This window comes from Apium graveolens, chromosome 2 (assembly GCF_009905375.1).
Source record: "Apium graveolens cultivar Ventura chromosome 2, ASM990537v1, whole genome shotgun sequence".
NCBI classification, from domain to species: domain Eukaryota; kingdom Viridiplantae; phylum Streptophyta; class Magnoliopsida; order Apiales; family Apiaceae; genus Apium; species Apium graveolens.
In genome coordinates, this window is record NC_133648.1 from 14,367,682 (window position 1) to 14,380,761 (window position 13,080).

Here is a 13,080-nt window from a genome sequence, read left to right on the forward strand (position 1 = left end):
GAATGGCCTTTCAAACTCGATAGGGTGTGTGAGCTGTGGGACTCACGCCACAGTGCGGTGCTTCAGCCACCAGCTTACAGGCGCACTCGGAGACCTATGTACGCAGTTGGGTATCCTCAGTGGTTCGATAGGGTCATAAGGCGTTTTATGATCAGCCTTAGGATGTGGAGGGGCCAACAAGGCTTCCAGGGGTCGCAGGGCTACCTCTATTTTTTCCTTATATAACTTTATGTTCACACTTTTACATTTTGTCAATGCAGGCTGAGGGCTTGTCCGCTGCTTACCACCAGATTCAGGGTTCGGGCGTGGCTGAGGATGATCCTACTGTGGATGAGGCACTTCAGGGTTTATATGGCACATTAGATGCCATAGGATTCCCTTCTTTTTCATAGAGGCCCCCGCATCCACCTCCTGCTACCCCACGTACTAGCGGTGCTCATGCACGTATGCCACGGACCGCTTCTCTTCATGTTCCGGTAGCTCCTTTGGATGGTTGGGAGCCTTGGCATCGCCCATCAGTTGGTGAGGGTTCTTCTCTACACGCCTCGTCTGCATCAGGTTGGGAGCAAAGTTCCATGGGGTATGGACATACTGAGCCTACCTGGGACCACTACGTTCAGGGAGAGGGATCCTCTCATATGTCTACTTGGGGTCGTAGTTCCCAACTCCATGATGCTGCGGGCTCCTCGTGGGGGTAGATATCTCAAAGCCATGCTGCTGTTACATCTACTTTTGGCCACAGTACTCAGAGCCCTTATTTGGGCACATCTACTATGGGCCACAGTTCTGAGAGCCCTTATACTGTTCCTAGTGCTTGGGCTGCTGGATCCACTTGGGGTCATTCTACTCAGAGTGATTATGGTCATATGGTTCAGGCTTTTCCACAGCCTACCTACAGTTTTCCACCAGAGACTAGTGGTTCGGGATTTTCTTTTCAGACCCTGGCTAGGGGGTTCGACCCTTGGTTGGTACATGACACCTCCGCACAGAGCTTCGAGCAGGGGCGTCAGATGCATACACCCCATCAGATGCATGAGGAAGATATGGGGGATGATAATGATGAGCAGAATGACGCTTGTGAAGAAGCTGATACTCCAGTGCATGTCAGGCAGCAGCCCCGTAGAGCAGTAAAAGGGAAAGGGAGGCTATGCTACATCGGCGAGAGGTTCTGTGGCTGATCATTACTGTTGCTCATGTTCCCAGCCTTATCGTCTTTATTATGCCCTTTTTCAGTTTGTATGCAGTTTGGACTTTAATTTATTAGTTATGGTAACTTTCTAACTTTTTGTATTTTATTATGCCACGATCAACTTACTTTCGTTCCCGGTATTAGTATTCAAAATGTTTTGTAAACTACCTCCAAATGGTGCACACTTAAATAATTTAAAACATGATCCAAATGAAAATAATGTTACAAGGGAACCTTTAGAAAACTAAAATGATACATCAATGATAACGGGAAATATGATATTGTAACACATTGCCAACATGAGACAATAAACTCCATACTTATCTACTCCCATTTTTATTTGTTCTAACAACTGTAAAGCTACTTCGAATGACAGTAATAGACTATACAACCCACTGCTAAAAGTAATTCAAACACGCAATGGACTATTAATGATAATCTCATTTTGCTTTCAATCTTTATTCACACTCTACAATTGTTACACAATGATATTTCATTTTTCTTACTTTCACTATAACGAGTAGTCATTTTTCTTCACCCTTGATCTTGATCACTCTTCAAGCTGCTTTTTGTAGACTTGTCAATCTATCTAGTTGGATTGTTTTTTTATTGTAAATCTTGGATATTGAACTGGTCTGCAAATTGTACTTTGAGATTTTAGCTCGAGATCTCCAGTTTGGTCTATAGAGAACTTGACATCTTGATAAGTATATTTTCTTATCGAGATCTCTAATGCTCCATTGTAAATTTTACTTGTAGAGGTGTCTGAGTTCTCTATAAGAGAATTTGGCTTGTCGAGATCTCTAGTCTTCATATCTTCACTATGACTTATCGATATCTCTGAGTTCTCTAGTGGCTTATTGATTTATCGATAACTCAGAGTTCTCTAGTCAAATTTGACTTATCGATAACTTAGAGTTCTCTAGTAAATTTTGGATTATCGAGATCTCTGAGTTCTCTAATGGAATATGACTTATCGATAACTCAGAGTTCTCTAATGAATGTTGACTTGTCGATAACTGTGAGTTCTATAGTAAAGAAATGACTTGTCAATATATCCAATCTTCATGTCTTCAATTTTTCTTGTCGATATCTCTGAGTTCTCTATAAGTCATTCTGGAGTTCTCAAAGGACTTCTCTTTAATACTAAATATGTTACTTGTAGAGATCTTGACTTAGAACATTTTTCCCAAAACAGATTTATTCAACTTCAAACTTCTTCATAATTCTTCTAAGGAATGATCTTCTTCATCTTCTTCCAAATAGAATTCTTAGGCTTGATACTGTTTAAAATAAAAAGACTCAAGTCTGCTCTTTGACATTTTTACAGACTTTAATGTTACAATACAAACTGTAAACTAAGATTACAATACAACTTACTTAGGATTGTCAATTTGACTTAGTCTTGCTAAAGTACAGGCATGTCTTGCACAACAATAGTGATCATGTACGTTTTCCTTTTAGTTTTTAGTCCAAAATCAACACTCAATACGCAAAACAAACACTAATTTATAAGCTAATTATTAATAGTACATCCACATACAAGTATATAATGTATCCATTCGATTCATGTCCATCTCAAATTGCCATACATAATACATCTTTACCTGGTCTTTCGAGTATAAATAATCAAATTACACCACAAACATAAAAGATAAATATCATAAAATTTAGCTACTTGACATATAGAAGCATGCTTCAGGACAAGAAAAAATAGAACTTAGATTTAACTACAGCTCACCAGTGTCTGGATTACCGCAAAGACCGCAATGGTCTTGTATTTACGAAGATAAAAGTCATCTAAAAAGCCTCCAAGTAAAGACAAAAAAAATCAAAGACCATATTAACGAGAACATACGACACAAAACCTAGATGGCTAGATCTGATGCTTAACAACACAAATAAACTACATGTACATGTACACTCTATTTCAATTCAATTCAATTGCTCAACAACTAACTTCAAATTATGTTGTTTCATCGATCTGCAATGTGAGAACCAATTCAAATCTATACATACATGTATTGCATATACTAACATACAAAATGTATACATTAAAAATATATTTAATTCAGTTAATTTAATTCAATTACTCAACTATTAACTTAGATTACTACAGCTCATCAAACTAAGTTGTTTCATCGATCGCATTGACAATTATTTCAAATCTATACACACGCGTATCACATAAATAATACACATTTGGTCCAATTCAATTAAAAATCTAAAAGCAACAATACGGCCGGCAGCATCAACATATTCATTCAAATCTACACACACAATATATATACCTGGATTTCCGGTAGCAGAGCTAGAAGGACCATCAAACATATAATTCATTCTTAATAATAGCCGGAAGTGGAAGATTATGATCCAGTTGATTGTTCTATATACACTGTATACTGTCGCGATACGACCAATGACCGGTGGTTTAGCGGCGGAGATGTCGTCACCGTTTTCTAAAACTATAATAGGTGCCATTAGATCTTCTGGAATTGAAAATTGGTTTGAGAATATTAGATCGGTTTTTAAGGTTTGTGTTTTATGTTGTGTGTATTGAAAGTGGAAAGAGTTGAGTGTATTGAGATTGGAGAGAGTCGAGTGCATAACCAAACCAATGATTCATACTAAAAACACAACACCGCTCTAATTCAACATCACAAAACCCTCAATAATATACAATCTTTAATCCTGAAATCGAGCAAATATAAAATAACACAAAATCACAGAGAGAGAAAGAGAGGGTGGTAGTAAATTAAAGTAGAACCGAAAGCTGATTTGACCCCCTATTCTAATTAAAACCCCATAATTCCAATTAAAAACCCTAGCTCGAATCTGTGAGATTTGGAAAAGGAAAGTCTAAACAACATTAGATTAATATGAGAAATTAAGAACATGATTGTGGTCAAAATCCAGATTGTCAATCCTAGTTGAATTCCTTCGACTAGAGCCCCCAAAATAAATAATCAAGTGGAGCAGGATTTAGGTCGAAATCCATGTCGTGGTTCCTGGTCGAAATCTTTGGACTAGGATGCAACAAATGACTGAAATTTTGACTAGGATGCTCGTCGAATACCAGGTTGTGAATCCTGGTGAATAAATTCTGGATAAACTAATGAAAATGGATCTTAAATTTGACCAGGATTTAGTTCGAAATTCAGGTTGTGGTTCCTGGTCGAAATCTTTTGACTAGGATACAACAGGTGACTAGAATTTCAGATAGGATCCTAGTTGAATTCCATGTCGTGAACCCTAGTTGAAAATTATCGACCAGGCCACTTAAGTTGACAGATTTTTTGACTTGGATCCTCTTCAAAATTTTGACGAGGATCCTGGTAAAAATAGCTAAAAAATTTAAAAAAAAAACTCCCAAAAATTAAGGAATTAAAAGAGTAATTCTTGAAAATTACTAAATGGGGCAATTAACCGATTCAAGGCATATTCTAGAAGAGGAAGTAAGTAAGGAAAATGAGTATGAAAAATTTCCAGAAAATAGTTTGAAGCCTCGAAAAGGGCAAATCATTGTAAGAGTGTAGGTCGCTCCACACTTTATGCTAGAAACGATACCCTGCAAGAGAATAAAAACTTAACTTCCATGAAATCATGTACAGTTTCCTAGAAGTTTGGGGGCAAATGATAGGGGTAAAAGTAATCCTGATTACGTAATAAATGAGCGTATTAATTATGTCTGATTTGGTCCAAAGATGAAAGCCGATTATTAGGGCTTAGTAATAATATGTCATCAATTGGGCTCAAGGGGCCCACATACCAAATATTTATTAATAAATTTGTTGGTCATGAATGAGCCCAAACTGCGATTGATAAAACAAGTTTAAAACAGAATCAAACTCTCAAAAGAGTAGTCCTCAAGCCACATAGTTCAATAAGCAAGCAAATTCCTACATTCTAGGACTCCAAAGTCTATTTTAAATCTGAGACTTGCCGACCAAGTCTGCTAACTCTAATCCAATTCAAGTCATCCTAGGCCTACATAAGGGGTCTCACCCCATAAATTAGAACAATGTTTTTTGACTTGATCATTGGCAAAGAGTAAGGTATCTAGGCATCTTGTGAAGCCCGGTTGAGTCGCGAAGCACAAGAGCAGTCAAATAGAGTATTGAAGCTCACGAACCCTAGCATTAACTACAACATTTAATATACCCTAATTTTTTATCCATAACAGTATACTTTCAAAATGTACGAGATTTTTAAGATTTGAATAAAATAATGAACATGATTTGTAAATTAATACGTATATTTGTTAGCAATTTTTGACGCAATATTTAAAATTTCATCTAAATATGGTAAAAAAGGTAATAATATATAGAAATCATGTAATAATGTGAATACTCGTACAAATTGTACAAATTATATGAAAACTAACTTATGGTGCTATTGTAGTGTGTATTTGTATGTAAAACAAATCATGACACTGAATAATATTAGTGTTAGTGAGCTATTGCAATACATTTTGAAAGTGTTACAAGCATTTAGTTGCAAAAGGTACTAAATTTAAGCTTGTATCATGTATGTCTATATATACTTAAGACGTGATCAATACATAAATTTAAGAAATTTTATAATATGTGTTAAGGTAAATTTTATATTATACAAATCTAGTGTTATTACGTCAAAACCAAATCAATTGATAAATGTTCAAGTGTATAATACACGCACCTTTATGGGGAAGTAATTATTTTCTTGTGCTAAATTATTTAATTTGATAAAGTTTATTTCATGTTATAAAAAAGTAATTATTTTAGCTATTAAAAAATTATTGTGTGTTTATTATAGTAGGGATATTTATCCAATATAATATATAATCTTAAAAATATAATATAAATAAAACATAAAATAGTAAATCATCATTGATCAAATTTTTATTATAAAATTATTTTAATATATGCTCACCATTACGTACAAGAAATTATCCCGTGCCTCGCATGGGCTTTTATGATAGTTCGAAACAAAACATCAACAAATTTGGTATTAGATGAAGAATGTGTAATTGTATGTTATATATTGTTCTGCCAAACAATTTCCATTGTCTTGCACCACTCTTGTTTTCTAATTTTGGGAAATCGAAGCCCTCTTCTATTTCCGTTTTCTGTAAGAACAAGTTTAAGAATGTTTTAAAACTTTATCCTAGGTTAATATTTGAGCCATATTATATAAATAAATGTTAAAATAATGTCATAATGGTTTCTTAAAATAGTAGTAACATTAATCATGTGTCTCATTTGTTGGGCACCATCAAGTATACCATATCTCATTTATTTAAATAGAAATGTTATTTCTCTTTCTTCTCTTCCTTTTTACACGTCTAGCTTTCAATTGGAATTGAACCTATGACCTTATGGATGAAGATATTTTTTTCAGTCCACAACCACTGTACTAAAAAAACATTTAAAATCATTAATAACATGCCTTGAACATGACTTTTAAACATATTTCTTAATTAGCTATGTACCTTTTTTACTAAACTATTAGACACACATTTTTCCTTTAATTATATATTGTTTTTTATCATATTAACATATAAAAATGTATTTCATTCGGATAAGAATGTCCACACCATGAAAATAGAAAAATTAGATAGAAAAACAATTATAATATAATAGATTTGAAAAATAAATAAATTTTTAGAAATATTATATACCACATTTCAACTCTACATCATTTTTTCTTCGCATATAGCTATAACTCAACGATGATTAAAACTTATTTAATCATCCACTTGCATATAATCCTAGCGGAGATTTGAGTTAAATAAAAAAACGTCAAAAAATTTTATATAAGTATGTAGCTAAAGAGAATCAAACTTGAGATTGGTGCGAAGTCAAAGATGTGATAACCCCGGTAAATCCTGGGCCTTTTTCGAAAATCGTGTAAAGTCTCGATTTCAATTTGGAAATAAACTAAAACGTGCTTGACTAAATGCAATCAATTTGGGTAATCCACAAGCTTGCCCTAGATCCTAAAAAAATCATGATTTGTTGGCAAACTTAGTACAATACTTTGATTTATTAAAATGAACACAAATCCCATTTTTTTATCGATGTGGGATTGAGGTGTTACAAAAGAAGTGAAACTAATTAATACATCTTGTTTAATCATGTATTTGCAAGGATTCGAACCTCCAAAACCAAAGAAAGTAAACCAAATTTGGTCGTAAAAAAATATTAAAAGTGGAATTTGCTTTTTAACAAAAAAAGATATATTACATTACTAAATTATATTATATATATAAGATCGTGGAGACTAAATAAATGTTTCATACAATTAAAACATATCTAGGACCGTAAATCTAATTGAACATTTTCCAACTACTAAATTTTAAATAAATCAAGATAGGTACAGTAGATTGATATGAAAAGTTCATGTAGTCATAAATCTTATTTAATCATGTAATTGGAGATAATCGAATCCCAGATCTAGTACATGCAAATTATAGGATTTAATATTTAGGCAAAATAAAAAAATGTTGATGATAAATGTTGTTTAAGTATGTCGCTAAAGAAATTCGAATTTGGAATTAGAGTGAAATCAAACAAGTGAAATTAATTAATAATTCTGATTTTATTATTTAGTCGCAAGTAATTAAATCCGAGATGAGGGTGAAATCAAAAAAGTTGAAACTAAATTTGATACTAAATACTATTAAAAATGAATTTCTCTATCTAATAAAGAGATCATATATTACATAACCTTATTAAATTATAATACTATATATTGGTGTCTCAACAAAATTTTTATATAATTATCGTAATGCTATTTGAACTGACATTTAAAAAATCGAGAAATATGGAGCATATTAATTGAAAAAGTCTACCATTAGAAATATGGTAAAACTATTTAGACGGGCTATCATGCTAGTTTATTAATTAAAAAGTAAAATGTTTCACTAAAAAATTAATTGAATTTTAAAAATCGAATAATTACAATTTTTTATAGTATTAGTTGAATATTAACGAATAAATTGAGAATTTTAAGAAGACTTTCATGATTACCTAATGTTGAAAAAATTAATATTTTATATTTTTAAAAAGTGGCTAAAACTGATTTTTACACGAAATTAGAGATGCACAGCATTGGACCAGCTTGAATTTGTGTTGAAATATAAAATGTTAGTATTTTCTGGTACCTTATCGGACTAGCTTCTACTAAAATTGGACTAAAATGTTTAAATTTGATGGAAGTGTTGAAACAAATACTAACTCTAACCAGATAACTTTCAACTGTACTTTCAAATATTTGTGTAAATGAATGTAATGGAAATCTGTACTAGTTTATTGGCAAATTGTTCACTACAACGTACATGATAAACATCTGCGCATCCTCATCTTCATTCATTCTTCCCTCTTACAACCTTTAAAAAATCAAGTCATTTCCTAAGACGGTTAAAAAAGTGGCATATTGCTTTTGCCTGCAATGTCAAAGGAAAGATATATAGCTTTAACATATCCCATGCAGAGAGAGAGAAGGAAGGAGAGAGAGAGAGAGAGAGAGTTAGACAAATGCTTCGCCTCAGCTGCTTAAAAAGGCGTAGTTTTAAGCTGTTGGCTGGAAAGTTGTGTACTAGCTATGTAGAAACTTCTTGCCCTGTGTGCTATATATGTTTATAACATTGTAATATGCAACTATTTGTTTCTTATGCTGTTTTAACTTCATTCTTCAGGCTTTTCAGTCTATTTTTCAGGCTTTTCATTCTTCAGGCTTTTCATTCTTGCCCTGGAATGTATGATCAAAATTAAATATTTATGTTGAGCCTGCTGCATATTAAACAACCAACGGCTCATTGTCTTTCTTTTTAGCTTTCAATTACAGAAACTTGAAGTTAATATAAATTCTATTTTTTTACCGGTCAACAAATTGCTCAATTTTAACTAGAGATCTTTCTTCCCATCTACTCCTTAGCGGCAAATTATGTTTTCATTAGGTTGATAATGCACAAACCAAGATAAGAATGAAGCTTCCAGTGTATGTGCTCAAACTGGACAAAATAGAAGACGGAGACAGGTAGAAACACACCACAGTAGATGGTTTTTCTTTAAAAATCTCGCCATATTGTACTCTAACATTTATTCTTTTTAATCTTTGAACATAAGTATGTTATTCATTATCTCAATCATCAGAGAGTGTTGATCAATACTGAACACTCAATGAGTGCATGCCTATAAATTCAGAGCAGATGACTAAAGCAGATAAAAAATGCGTAAAATGAGAAAATTAAACAACAAAATATCATCAACTATCCACATTAATCTGGATAGGGGAATTTTATGATTGTGTATCATGTATTATTTTGCAACTTGTAGATATAATTGTTCTACAGAAAATATTGTTAAGATGATAGCTAACAATAAAAGGTTCCTGAGATCTATGAGGGAATTTTTAATTTCCCTTGTATAACGAAAGGAAAGAGCTAGCAAATATCAGCTATATTAGCGATCAAGATGTGAGGAACGTGCAACATCACCAACCGCTTCTGCATTTGGCCCGCATCCCATCGATAGCTTTTGAAACAAATCTTGCAATTTTTTTAAGGTTACAGGGCGTGCCTGCATAATATGTATAACAAATTAGATATTAGATAAGAACATTTAAGATATACTTCCTCTGTCCCCCTCAATTGTTTACATTGGGGGACGGGAGTTCGGCACACACTTTAATGCTCTTATTATATGTTATTGCATAATTTTTTTTTACATGTTTTTTCTTTTAAATAAAAATATAATGTTCAAACTTTTATACAAAAAAGGAAAATTTTAAAAATAAATAACGGAAGTATACTTTGTAGTTGCATTAAAATGCGTGTCAAGGATGTGAAAAAAACTGTAAAGAAATGAGAGGGACGGAGGTAGTATTAGAGTGTGTACTTGTGACTCTGTTATGGGGATAAAAACTCATGTAGAAAATTATGTAATATTCAAAACGAGTAGTCGTGTATCTAGAAGTATTGATGTCGGTTTTGTTGTGCAACTAGAGATGCCCAAAGAAGGTGCCGAGGCATACACAATTGCAAATACCTCTAGTATTTATACGTAATATATATGCTTTTAATTTGTTTATAAACTTGGATTTTGGAAGTGAAATTCGCTGTTTTGAGCCACAAAAGAGTCCACTTTTTACATGTATATAAGAGATCATCTAGATAGACTTACACGAAGGGCTTCAATATATGGGGCAGTCGTCCATATTGGCGGAATGAAGCTACTCAGAAGGTGGAAACCCCTGCTGCATTCAAATCACATCAAATTATGTTTGTTAAGTACAGCAACTTACAGCAACCAGAAAGTACAGCAACAGCTTGACAGATACGCTTAAAAAGGTTGCTGGCTAACCTTGGATCATGGGACAGTAGGACATAACATTGAATAATATTCTTCAAAACTGTAGGAGACGGTTCATCCTGCATCTTTTCAATTACGTCATTAAAAACCTTCATGATTGAACACAACCGGTTTGGAGGCTCACAGCAATACTGTAGCCCCTGCTCTTGCATCATTATTCTTGACACTATCCAAGATGCAGTCTGTATAGCCATATACAAGTGTTCAGAGTGAGTTTAAAGACCCAATTAACTATGGGTGTCGATCTATTTATGTTTTGTTGGTGTACTGGAATTGTATCAGAATTATTTGCGCAGGTTCTAACTAGGACGATCAAGTCTATGCCATGCATTATAAACCTTATAATTTATATATGGCTGAGTAATAATTTCATGAACAGTAACATATTAGCTATTCATCAAGTCGACTTGATATGTATTAATATGAAACAAGGAGTATTAACTAAAAATCCCTTTTTAAATGAACACCTAGCAGAAACACTAGAAAGGGAGATTAATTTGAATATTTTAGTAATCAGATTAAATAAGCAGTACTGTTTTACATGTAAGGTGATATATTGCAGTAAAAAATGCTTGGAAGCAAAAGAAAGTTAAGTTGAAATTTTAATGGACACTTACTGATTGTGAAAGTTCGTTTCCATATTCTATGGATTTTAGACACAAAGGGAGGAGTCCTGATTCAAGCAAACAGTGAACAGCAACCTTTGTCGAAGGGTCGCCTACCTGCATAATAGAGAAGATTCAGATGATATTTGGATTAGAACCTTATAGGGATATCAGATCATATTAAAGCAAATTGATATGCAATCTGGTAAAAAATAATGGACATTTTCTTTAACTATGGTTCTGATTAAGCTAATTCATCTCAACATTGCATTCAATTCAGAGCCGGAACTTGAAAGGCGGGTAGACCATGAGAAAGTACTCCCATGCCAGGTTGCTGGTGCTTAGCTGTTTTGATAATTCAAAAGGCTAAAAGTATAAACAATTGAAGGTATCATGTATTGATTTAGAGTGGAATTGTACCTCCTTCAAAAGACCACCAATGACCCCCAAGCTCATTAGCCTTAGGTACTGGAATGGCTTGCTCGTTTCTTCAGTCTCCAAGAAAGGGTACAAGTAACAATGTATCTTAACTGCAAGGACAGAAGTAAGTTAATACAAGTCTGTCTACGATTAACCTTATCTAGCTCCTTAATCATCCTATTAAAATCAGTTAATACCGATTAGTGAATAAGTTTTGCAAAATCCTCATCCCAGAATATATGTAACAAACTTGTATTTTCAACTGAATCCTTGATTTCACCTCAGTGTCCTGTTTCTTTGGTGTTCACATAAACATATAATACAGCTTGAAATATAAAGTGAAAGGATTTATATATCAAAACACGTCAAGTTCGACAATATCATGTGTAGTCCACAAGTAGCAATATCAGACAGCAAGTAATCAGCAAAAGTTATAGAATGAAACCAGTCACAAAGCTTTCAGAAAGTTCTGGAAAATACCATTAAGGAACTGCATCTTGGTTTGACGGTGAGTGGCCAAGCACTGCATTCAATAGAAAATACACTTTGATATTAGAGTTGCATACATAATTTTTAAGTACATAGAGTACCAGCTATAGCTCCTTCATAAGTAAAAATAAATTTGATGTAAAGGTGACCTATGTGGGAGGAGCTCCAAAAGGTGTCAAATGTACACTACTAATCTAAAGGCATTTAAATATGAGACTGATTAAAGAAGAACTTTGGTGGGTTCTTAGGATGAAATTGATCTGGCTTGAAACATTAAGCTCTTTGACATACTTATAAAAAAAGTTTGAAAATTAGGAAATAGAACATATAAAGCAAATACATTACGAAGTTAATACCACTAGAAAAGGAAATTCAAGGAGCAGAAAAGACCTCAAACAAAACAAGTACATCACAAACTTTACTTGAATCTTTCATAGTAAGCTTCTCAGGTGTTAACGACTTGTATATTGATAATACTTCCTGCAATAAAGAAGATATTTCCATTAATCACCAACTGTAAAACACAACATTCTCAATGTGAATAGATAGATAGCCAATAGAAACCGCAAGGCTGAGCTTGTCAAACAAAGTAGAAAATCATTTAAATGATTCCAATGACCATCATGTGTGCATTTCATAAATTGTATCAAGTTCGGATTAATATGTGATGCCACTTGATCTTAAGGGTAGGACTTCTCTAAGACATGTGACATAAAAGTTGCAGAACTGCCTTCAAAATGCTTATTTTCCAGATTATTGGTTTCAAAAGTTTCAAATTTCCAAAATATTTGAGATCTCCTCAAATCTTCTCATTAGTTCTATGAAATATTTCTTCAGCAACTAACAAGCAAGGATACAGGTGCAGGGTGGGTGGACACAAAAATTTAATAAATTAATATAATAATATGGAAATTCGGGTGCGGGGGACACGACATATATAAATATAAATTTTCTCTAGATTTCATGTTACAGATATTCAATCTTGTTAAAGAAACCACAAACTATAAGCAAATTTAATCAAATG

General features: G+C 33.3%; 1 long non-coding RNA gene across 1 annotated transcript; it reads right to left on the reverse strand.

The window, feature by feature from the left end:
- Positions 1-11,564: 11,564 nt before the first annotated feature.
- LOC141706489 (uncharacterized) lies at positions 11,565-12,533 on the reverse strand. The gene is made up of 3 exons (XR_012568847.1): positions 12,447-12,533; positions 12,048-12,090; positions 11,565-11,677 (listed from the first exon to the last, which is right to left on the reverse strand). It is a non-coding gene; the product is annotated as an uncharacterized LOC141706489 (long non-coding RNA).
- Between the last annotated feature and the right edge of the window lie 547 nt (positions 12,534-13,080).